Consider the following 12,276-nt stretch of genomic DNA (forward strand, 5'->3'; position numbering starts at 1 on the left):
TTGCTCCGGGCAGCAGGAGAGCAGAATACAACAATATCTCAGTCGCGGAATAGGATTCATAGCATATCTGTGGTGGCAGACACTGTCCAATCTGCTCACAGCCCAAGATCGCCTCCGCGGCGTGAGGAACGTGGGCACCGGCAAGATCAGTACAGGAACCGTGAGCAGTATGATCACCGACTCGACCACGATGGCCGTCGTCGAGTGCCCACGCCTCCTCCGAGGAGTGGGTCATACGTGCCTCGGCGGCAAGATGACAGGTGCCCCCGCAGCGGCGAACGAAGAATTCCAGTCGACCCTAGAGAGCCAGGCTTTGATGCAAGATCTATCCTCGTTCAAGGTCTGGTGGATAGGAACAGGGCTCACGGAGAAGGCCACGATAGAGATCATCCGACTGGAAGCAGGGTGCATGTTTCAGGACCCGAGTGTTTCAGAAGAGCCATCAGAGCAGCAGTGATTCCTCCCAACTTCAGGTTGGCGACTGGAGTCAGCAAGTTCACCGGTGAGTCCAAGCCAGACACTTGGCTCGAGGACTACCGAGTGGCTGTGTAGATTGGTGGCAGCAATGATGATGTGGCTATGAAGCACCTCCCCTTGATGTTGGAGGGCTCAGCTAGAGCGTGGTTGAATCAGTTGGCTCCTGGCAGTATATATAGTTGGGAGGAACTTGCTCGAGTGTTTGTTAGGACCTTTGAAGGCACTTGCAAAAGGCCGGCAGGGTTGACAGAATTGCAGTGTTGTGTCCAGAAACGAATGAAACCTTGAGGGATTATATCCAGAGATGGATCACGTTGCACCATACAGTGGAGAATGTGTCAAATCACCAAGCAATTTGTGCCTTCAAGGAAGGCGTTAAGTATCGGGAGTTGAATCTGAAATTCGGTTGGACAGGAGATATGACTCTGACTCGGATGATGGAGATTTCCACCAAATATGCCAATGGTGAAGAGGAAGACTGACTCCGGAGTGGCAAGTACAAAACAATCGCCCAAGAAACCGGAGGAGGGAATTCCAGTCGGAAACAGAAGCGAAAGGCTGAACCAGCTGCTCCTGGTGAAGCTTTAGCTGTTACCCAAGGAAAGTTCAAAGGAAAGCCCAAGGGGCCCTGGGCTCCCAAAAAAGTTAAGGATAAATATGGGAATGATGTGTTGGACTTACCATGCCATATTCATACCAAAAAAGATGAAGAGGGGAACATCATTTACCCTAAACACACCACTCGACAGTGTTGTTTCCTTATCCAGCAGTCCCGAGAGAAACAACCCAAGGAGAAGGGAAAGGAGTCGGACGGAGGTGAGGATAGGGAGGAAGATGATGATGGTTTCCCCAATGTCAATTCCACACTAATGATTTTTGCTGATGTTGAAAGCAAAAGTCGGTTGAAAGTTATTAACAGGGAAGTAAATATGGTTGCTCCTGCAACACCCAGTTATCTGAAGTGGTCTCAGACTGCCATCACATTTGACCAGTCAGACCATCCAGCTCATATAGCAACCCCTGGGAGGCAAGCACTGGTGGTCGACCCGGTAGTTGAAGGCACTCGACTAACTAAAGTGCTGATGGATGGTGGTAGTGGCCTGAATATCCTTTATGCTAAAACCTTGAAGGGAATGGGCATTCTGATGTCCAAGACTACTGAAAGCAACATGAGTTTCCATGGCATTATTCCAGGCAAGAAAGCTCAGTCACTCGGCCAGATTGCCCTTGATGTGGTTTTCGGTGATTCCAAGAATTACCGCAAGGAAAAGTTGACATTTGAGGTAGTGGATTTCAAGAGTGCTTACCATGCTATTCTGGGTAGGACCGCTTATGCACGTTTTATGGCTCGACCATGTTGCGTGTATCTCAAATTGAAGATGCCTGGTCCTAAAGGAGTGATCACTGTCACTGGCAATCGGCAGAAGGCGGAAGAGTGCTTCCAAAAGGGCTCAAAAATTGACGATGCATAGATGGCAGTAGTAGAACTGCAAGAGTATTAGAAGAATGCAGATCCGAGTGATTTGCTGCGAGCCAAGAAGCCTGCCACAAATTCTGCATTTCAGTCGTCTGGTGAAACAAAGCCGGTTCATATTCACCCGACCGACCCCAATGCTGCTAGAAAAGAGCTTGATGTCTACTACACAACCTTCGTCTTGTAGATGTTGTTGGGCCTCCAAGTGCAGAGGTTTGTAGGACAGTAGCAAATTTCCCTCAAGTGGACGGCCTAAGGTTTATCAATCCGTAGGTGGCGTAGGATGAAGATGGTCTCTCTCAAGCAACACTGCAACCAAATAACAGAGAGTCCCTTGTGTCCCCAACACACCCAATACAATGGTAAATTGTATAGGTGCACTAGTTAGGCGAAGAGATGGTGATACAAGTGCAATATGGATAGTAGATAAATGTTTTTGTAATCTGAAAATATAAAAACAGCAAGGTAACTAATAATAAAAGTGAGCGTAAACGGTATTGCAATGCGTTGAAACAAGGCCTAGGGTTCATACTTTCACTAGTGCAAGTTCCCTCACCAATACTAACATAATTGGATCACATAACTATCCCTCAACATGCAACAAAGAGTCACTCCAAAGTCACTAATAATGGAGAACAAACGAAGAGATTATGGTAGGGTACGAAACCACCTCAAAGTTATTCTTTACAATCAATCTGTTGGGCTATTCCTATAAGTGTCACAAACAGCCCTAGAGTTCATACTAGAATAACACCTTAAGACACAAATCAACCAAAACCCTAGTGTCACCTAGATACTCCAATGTCACCTCAAGTATCCGTGGGCATGATTATATGATATGCATCACACAATCTCAGATTCATCTATTCAACCAACACATAGAACCTCAAAGAGTGCCCCAAAGTTCCTACCGGAGAATCACGATGAAAACGTGTGCCAACCCCTATGCATAGGTTCATGGGCGGAACCCGCAAGTTGATCACCAAAACATACATCAAGTGAATCACGTGATATCCCAATGTCACCACACATATGCACGGCAAGACATACATCAAGTGTTCTCAAATCTTTAAAGACTCAATCCGATAAGATAACTTCAAAGGGGAAACTCAATCCATTACAAGAGAGTAGAGGGGGGGGGGGGAAGAAACATCATAGGATCCAAATATAATAGCAAAGCTCGCGATACTTCAAGATCGTACCACCTCAAGAACACAAGAGAGAGAGATCAAACACAAATCTACTGGTACATACCCTCAGCCCTGAGGGAGAACTACTCCCTCCTCGTCATGGAGAGCACCGGGATGATGAAGATGGCCACCGGAGAAGGATTCCCCCTCCGGCAAGGTGCCGGAACGGGTCTAGATTGGCTTTCGGTGGCTACGGAGGCTTCTGGCGACGGAACTCCCGATCTGTTGTGGTCCTGGATGTTTTTAGGGTATATGGAGATATATAGGCGGAAGAAGTACGTCAGGGGAGCATGAGGGGCCCACGAGGGTGGAGGGCATGCCCAGGGGGGGTGGGCGCGCCCCCCTACCTCGTGGCCTCCTCGAAGCTTCCCTTACGTGGACTCCAAGTCTCCCGGGCTTCTTCTGATCCAAAAATAAGTTCCATGAAGTTTCAGGTCAATTGAACTCCGTTTGATTTTCCTTTTCTGTGATACTCTAAAACAAGGAAAAACCAGAAACTGGCACCGGGCTCTGGGTTAATAGGTTAGTCCCAAAAATCATATAAAAGTGTATAATAAAGCCCATAAACATCCAAAATAGTAGATAATATAGCATGAAGCAATCAAAAATTATAGATACATTGGAGACGTATCAAGCATCCCCAAGCTTAATTCCTGCTCGTCCTCGAGTAGGTAAATGATAAAAACAGAATTTTTGATGCGGAGTGCTACTTGGCATAATTTTAATGTAATTCTTCTTAATTGTGGCATGAATATTCAAATCTGAAAGATTCAAGATAAAAGTTCATATTGACATAAAAATAATAATACTTCAAGTATACTAACTAAGCAATTATGTCCTCTCAAAATAACATGGCCAAAGAAAGTTCATCCCTACAAAATCATATAGTTTAGTCATGCTCCATTTTCGTCACACAAGAATGCTCTCATCATGCACAACCCCGATGACAAGCCAAGCAATTGTTTCATACTTTAGTAATCTCAAACCTATAAAATTTCACGCAATATATGAGCGCGAGCCATGGACATAGCACTATGGGTGGAATAGAATATAATGAGGGGGGTTATGTGCAGAAGACAAAAAAGGAGAAAGTCTCACATCAACGAGGCTAATCAATGGGTATGGAGATGCCCACCGATTGATGTTAATGCAAGGAGTAGGGATTTCCATGCAACAGATGCACTAGAGCTATAAATGTATGAAAGCTCAACAAAAGAAACTAAGTGGGTGTGCATCCAACTTGCTTGCTCACGAAGACCTAGGGCACTTGAGGAGGCCCATTGTTGGAATATACAAGCCAAGTTCTATAATGAAAATTCCCACTAGTATATGAAAGTGACAAAACAAAAGACTCTCTATCATGAGATTATAGTGCTACTTTGAAGCACAAGTGTGGAAAAGTATAGTAGCATTGTCCCTTCTCTCTTTTTCTCTCATTTTTTGGGGCCTTCTCTTTTTTATGGCCTTTCTCTTTTTTTATAATTCCTCACTTGGGACAATGCTCTAGAAAATGATGATCATCACACTTCTATTTATTTACAACTCAATGATTACAACTCGATACTAGAACAATGAGTAGTATATTAGGATACTCGATACTATTCTTGGATGCCTAGCATATTAGGATTATTTAAGAAAATTACCATGCTATTTAAGACTCTCAAAATAATATAAGTGAAGAATGAGAGATAAATTATTTCTTCAAAATAAAACTACCCCCATGCTCTAAAAGATATAAGTGAAGTACTAGAGCAAACAACAAACTACTCCGAAAGATATATGTGAAGATCAATGAGTAGTCGAATAATTATGCAACTATATGAAGACTCTATGATATTTAATAATTTCAGATCTTGGTATTTTATTCAAATAGCAAGAAAAACTAAATAAAATAAAATGACGCTCCAAGCAGAACACATATCACGTGGCAAATAAAAATATAGCTCCAAGTAAAGTTACCGATGAACGAAGACGAAAGAGGGGATGCCTTCCGGGGCATCCCCAAGCTTAGGCTCTTGGCTATCCTTGAATATTACCTTGGGGTGCCTTTGGAACCCCCAAGCTTAGGCTCTTTCCACTCCTTATTCCATAGTCCATCGAATCCTTACCCAAAACTTGAAAACTTCACAACACAAAACTTAACAGAAAACTCATAAGCTCCATTAGTATAAGAAAATAAATCACCACTATAAGGTACTGTAATGAACTCATTCTTTATTTATATTTGTTTTAAACCTACTGTATTCCAACTTCTCCATGGTTCATACCCTCCGATACTACTCATAGATTCATCAAAATAAGCAAACAACACGATGAAAACAGAATCTGTCAAAAACAGAACAGTCTGTAGTAATCTGGATCAAACGTATACTTCTGGAACTCATAAAATTCTCAAATAAATTGCTGGACGTGAGGAATTTATCTATTAATCATCTGCAAAAATAATTAACTAAATAGCTGTAACGCCCTCGATGCGGCTATATCTCCCACGTGTCGAAGCACGACTTAGAGGCATAACCGCATTGAAAGCAATGTCGCAAGTGAGGTAATCTTCACACAACCCATGTAATACATAAGGGAAAGAGATACATAGTTGGCTTACAATCGCCACTTCACATAGTTACATGAATTAAGCATTACAACATCCAAATACAATCAAGGTCCGACTACGGAACCAAAATAAAGAGCAACCCCAAATGCGACAAGGTCCCCCGATCGACCCCAACTGGGCTCCACTACTGATCAACTAGAAACGAAACAAGACAAAGGACAAGATCTTCATAGAGCTCCTCCTTGAGCTTGGTTGCGTCATCTGCACGGTCTCATCGGCACCTGCAAGCTGGTTTTGGAAGTATCTGTGAGTCACGGGGACTCAGCAATCTCGCACCCTCGCGATCAAGACTATTTAAGCTTATAGGAAGGGTAAAAGGTATGAGGTGGAGTTGCAGCAAGCGACTAGCATATATGGTGGCTAACATACGCAAAAGAGAGCGAGAAGAGAAGGCAAAAGCACGGTCGATAATCTATGATCAAGAAGTGATCCTAGAGCAACCTACGTCAAGCATAACTCCAATACCGTGTTCACTTCCCGGACTCCGCCGAGAAGAGACCATCACGGTTACGCACGCGGTTGATGCATTTTAATTAAGGTCAACTTAAGGTTTTCTACAACCGGACATTAACAAATTCCCATCTGCCCATAACCGCGGGCACGGCTTTCGAAAGTTCAAAACCCTGCAGGGGTGTCCCAACTTAGCCCATCACAAGCTCTCACGGTCAACGAAGGATATTCCTTCTAGCGGGAAGACCCGATCAGACTCGGAATCCCGGTTACAAGACATCATCGACAATGGTAAAAGAAGTCCAGCAAGACCACCCGCTGTGCCGACAAATCCCGATTGGAGCTGCACATATCTCGTCCTCAGGGCACACCGGATAAGCTAAGCGTACGGGAGCCAACGTAACCCAAGTTGCCAAGGGACGGCCCCGCACGGTGCTCTAGGTTGGACCAACACTTAGAGAAGCACTGGCCCGGGGGGGGGGGTTAAAATAAAGATGACCCTTGAGTCTGCATAACCCAAGGGAAAGAAAAGGCTAGGTGGCGAATGGTAAAACCAATGTTGGGCCTTGCTAGAGGAGTTTTATTCAAGGCGAACTGTCAAGGGGTTCCCATTATAACCCAACCGTGTAAGGAACGCAAAATCCGGGAACATAACACCGACATGACGGAAACTAGGGTGGCAAGAGTGGAACAAAACACCAGGCATAAGGCCGAGCCTTCCACCCTTTACCAAGTATATAGATGCATTAATTAGATAAGAGTTATTGTGATATCCCAACAAGTAAACATGTTCCAAGAAGGAATAACATCTCCATGTTCCAACAAGGAACAAACTTCAATCTTCACCTGCAACTAACAACGCTATAAGAGGGGCTGAGCAAAGCGGTAACATAGCCAAAACAACAGTTTGCTAGGATAAGGTGGGTTAGAGGCTTGGTTTAACAATATGGGAGGCATGATAAGCAAGTGGTAGGTATCGCAGCATAGGCATAGCAAAAGAGCGAGCAACTAGCAAGCAAAGATAGAAGTGATTTCGAGGGTATGATCATCTTGCCTGAGATCCCGCAAGGAAGAAGAACGAGTCCATGAAGGAGACAAACGGATGTAGTCGAACGGTTCCTCACAAACGCGACGTTAACGGAACCAACCCGAAGAAGCAACATCGGAAAGAAGCACAAATATAGTAAACAACCACGACATGAACATGGCATGATGCACAATCAAATATGATGCATGTCCGGTTTAATGAAGCATGGCATGGCATGGCAAAGTGCAACAAGCCACACTACAACTTAAGTGGAGCTCAATATGCAACGAGTTGCATATAGACGGAACACCACATGACTTTTTTAGTTCGATCTCGTTTATGAACTCAACAATATTAAATGTCGTTAAACATGGCAAGAGGGTGAAGCAAATGAAAACTACCTATCAAGGCAAGTTTAAATGAGGCCGGAACGATAAACAACAAGTCCGGATACTCCTCATGTGCATGTTTTAAGGTTTGGTACTGTTCTGCCCTAAAACATATTTTAGAGTTGTTAAACATAAAAAGTAAAGCCACCATGTTAAACTAGGCATTTTTCTACCCCATTTACATATAAAGTTTATTAAATTTGGATCAACGGTTATTAAGTTGTGAAATAAAATATTTTAGCATGGCATTATGGAAAATACACACAAAAATCATTTTAAACATTCTAAACATGGATGAAAGTGATATATTATGAAACTAGACAAAATTCTAAGCAACTTTCATATTAAGTTTGTTTAATTCCGATGCATGGTTAATTAGTTATTAAATGCAACAATGCTGAGGGTTTTTTCTGTAAAACAGGTAAACTCTGGGTTCTCCGGATAATTAGCAAAATCACAGAGGCAAGAAAAAAATGGAACGGGATGAAACTGGCAGGCCCAGAGGTGCATAGGGGGGGCTGGGGCTGCTCACCCAGCTGGGCCAGGCCCAGTCGGTTGGTGGAGAGGCCCAGGTAGGCTGGTTGCTGGGCTGCAGCTGGAGAGGCCCACGTGGGCGAGCAGAGAGGAGGCGGGGGTCAACGTGCGGCGGCAGTGGTCCACGCGAGGCAGAGGCGCGTCGTCCTCCCTGTAGAACGAAGCAGGGGAGGGGGCTGGGAACCTCCATCGGCCGCATGCAGAGAACCCCGATGAGGAACGAGCAGCTCACGGCGGGAACAGAGCAGAGATTGGTCGCCGGCGATGGATCCAGGTGGGCGCGCGTGACAAGGGCTCTGAACGGTGGCCGGAGATCCATGGCGGGGTTCCCTGGCGGTGACTTGGTCAAACAGGAGAGAAGACAGTAGGTTAGAGGAGAGAAGAGAAGGCATAAAGGGAAAAGGGACACGAGGCAGGGGACCTGCTGGTCTAGCGGCGGCGTCCTAGTGGTTGAGGCCGCCGTCGTCGTCCTGGATCGAGGTGCATGATGAGGAAACGAGGCGCTCGGGACTGCTGCTACTGCTTTGCGGGCGCGTGGACGCGAGGGGCTGCGAGCGCTGAACGTCTCCGGGAGCGCGATGGCAAGGTGGACACGGACTGCTGCGGCTCGGCTTGCAGTTTGTCGGGCAAGGAGATCGAGGAACGGAGCGCGATGGTTGGTCAAGCACGGAAAACAGAGAAGAGACAGTGGGGTGGCGGCGGCATAGGAGGATCCCTAGGGATTAGGGATTGGTCCAAAATAGACTAGGGGTAGACTAAATATATACGGTAAAAGATGGAAGTTGGATCATCCGATCAAAATCCAACGGTCTCGGATAAATAGGTTAGGGAGCCCAATTAAGAAAACGGAGATGTTTGGGGATGATCCGGACACAACGGTGGCGACAGTCCAGGTAGGGTTCGGGCCAGCTTTCGGACGCGCGCGAGGGGTCTGAGTAAAAAGTAGAGAGGGGTTAGGTGGCTTGGCAGTGGGTAGTGGATTGTGTAGATGGTCTAGAGAGGAAAGAGGGGGAAAACCCGACAACAGTTTTCGGAGACCGAAAACGTCCGACGATAGACCGACTATATTGCCGCTATAGTTATTCGTTGGGGCGTCAAATGAACTCCGAATGCGACAAAAATTGACAGGCGGCCTAACTACAACATAAAAACACCGCACGCCAACTTTCATCCCATTCTGAGAACATTTTCCGGCCACTTATAAAATAATATTCGGACATGCCGCGGGCGCGTGCAAGTGTGTCTGGGCTCAGAACGGACAACAGAGAGAACGAGGGGACAGGGACGGATGCAAGTTTCGAAAACATGATGATGCAATGCACATGATGACATGACAAGATGCAACACACAAGCACATGACATGGCAACAACAACAAATAACTGGAAGACACCTGGCGCAACGGTCTCGGGGTGTCACAATAGCACTCTCCAAATAAAAATGGCAGCAATTCTGTTGTTTACAGCAAGATCAACAAGACTTTCCCCAAGTCTTCCCAACGGTTCTACTTGGCACAAACACTAATTAAACACAAAAAACACAACCATAACAGAGGCTAGATAAATTATTTATTACAAAACAGGAGCAAAAGCAAGGAACAAAAATAAAATTGGGTTGCCTCCCAACAAGCGCTATCGTTTAACGCCCCTAGCTAGGCATAAAGGCAAGGATAGATCTAGGTATTACCATCTTTGGTATGCAATCCATATGTAGCTCTCATAATAGATTCATAAGGTAATTTAATTTTCTTTCTAGGAAAGTGTTCCATGCCCTTCCTTAAAGGAAATTGGAATCTAATATTCCCTTCCTTCATATCAATAATTGCACCAATCCTTCTAAGGAAAGGTCTACCAAGAATAATAGGACATGTAGGATTGCAATCTATATCAAGGACAATGAAATCTACGGGCACATAAAAGATAAGAATTGTAACATAAAGAGAGCATCATTAAGAATATGACTAGCACATTTAAGTCTAACCCACTTCCTATGCATAGGGATTTTGTGAGCAAACAACTTGTGGGAACAATAATCAACTTGCATAGGAAGGTAAAACAGGCATAACTTCAAAATTTTAAGCACATAGAGAGGAAACTTGATATTATTGCAATTCCTACAAGCATATGTTCCTCCCTCATAATAATTTTCAGTAGCATCATGAATGAATTCAACAATATAACTATCACATAAAGCATTCTTTTCATGATCTACAAGCATATAAATTTTATTACTCTCCACATAAGCAAAATTCTTCTCATGAATAATAGTGGGAGCAAACTCAACAAAATAATTATCATGTGAGGCATAATCCAATTGAAAACTAAAATCATGATGACAAGTTTCATGGATATCATTATTCTTTATAGCGTACAAGTCATCACAATAATCATCATAGATAGCAAATTTGTTCTCATAATCAATTGGAACTTCTTCCGAAATAGTGGATTCATCACAAAATAAAGTCATGACCTCTCCAAATCCACTTTCATCAATATAATCATCATAAGTAGGAGGCATGCTTTCATCATAATAAATTTGCTCATCAAAACTTGGGGGACAAAAAATATCATCTTCATCAAACATAGCTTCCCCAAGCTTGTGGCTTTGCATATCATTAGCATCATGGATATTCAAGGAATTCATACTAACAATATTGCAATCATGCTCATCATTCAAATATTTAGTGCCAAACATTTTAATGCATTCTTCTTCTAACACTTTGGCACAATTTTCCTTTCCATCATACTCACGAAAGATATTAAAAAGATGAAGCATATGAGGAAAAATTAATTCCATTTTTTTGTAATTTTCTTTTATAAACTAAACTAGTGATAAACAAGAAACTAAAAGACTCGATTGCAAGATCTAAAGATATACCTTCAAGCGCTAACCTCCCTAGCAATGGCACCAAAAAAGAGCTTGATGTCTACTACACAACCTTCTTCTTGTAGACGTTGTTGGGCCTCCAAGTGCAGAGGTTTGTAGGACAGTAGCAAATTTCCCTCAAGTGGACGGCCTAAGGTTTATCAATCCGTAGGTGGCGTAGGATGAAGATGGTCTCTCTCAAGCAACACTACAACCAAATAACAAAGAGTCCCTTGTGTCCCCAACACACCCAATACAATGGTAAACTGTATAGGTGCACTAGTTAGGTGAAGAGATGGTGAGACAAGTGCAATATGGATAGTAGATAAATGTTTTTGTAATCTGAAAATATAAAAACAACAAGGTAACTAATAATAAAAGTGAGCGTAAACGGTATTGCAATGCGTTGAAACAAGGCCTAGGGTTCATACTTACACTAGTGCAAGTTCCCTCACCAATACTAACATAATTGGATCACATAACTATCCCTCAACATGCAACAAAGAGTCACTCCAAAGTCACTAATAATGGAGAACAAACGAAGAGATTATGGTAGGGTACGAAACCACCTCAAAGTTTTTCTTTACAATCAATCCGTTGGGCTATTCCTATAAGTGTCACAAACAGCCCTAGAGTTCGTACTAGAATAACATCTTAAGACACAAATCAACCAAAACCCTAATGTCACCTAGATAATCCAATGTCACCTCAAGTATTCATGGGCATGATTATACGATATGCATCACACAATCTCAGATTCATCTATTCAACCAACACATAGAACCTCAAAGAGTGCCCCAAAGTTCCTACCGGAGAATCACGATGAAAACGTGTGCCAACCCCTATGCATAGGTTCATGGGCGGAACCCGCAAGTTGATCACCAAAACATACTTCAAGTGAATCACGTGATATCCCAATGTCACCACAGATATGCACGGCAAGACATACATCAAGTGTTCTCAAATATTTAAAGACTCAATCTGATAAGATAACTTCAAAGGGGAAACTCAATCCATTATAAGAGAGTAGAGGGGGGGGGAAGAAACATCATAGGATCCAAATATAATAGCAAAGCTCGCGATACATCAAGATCATACCACCTCAAGTACACGAGAGAGAGAGAGAGATCAAACACAAAGCTACTGGTACATACCCTTAGCCCCGAGGGAGAACTACTCCCTCCTCATCATGGAGTGCACCGGGATGATGAAGATGGCCACCGGAGAAGGATTCCCCCTCCGGCAAGGTGCCGGAACGGGT

The sequence above is a fragment of the Triticum urartu genome, chromosome 1, assembly GCF_003073215.2.
Source record: "Triticum urartu cultivar G1812 chromosome 1, Tu2.1, whole genome shotgun sequence".
NCBI lineage: Eukaryota > Viridiplantae > Streptophyta > Magnoliopsida > Poales > Poaceae > Triticum > Triticum urartu.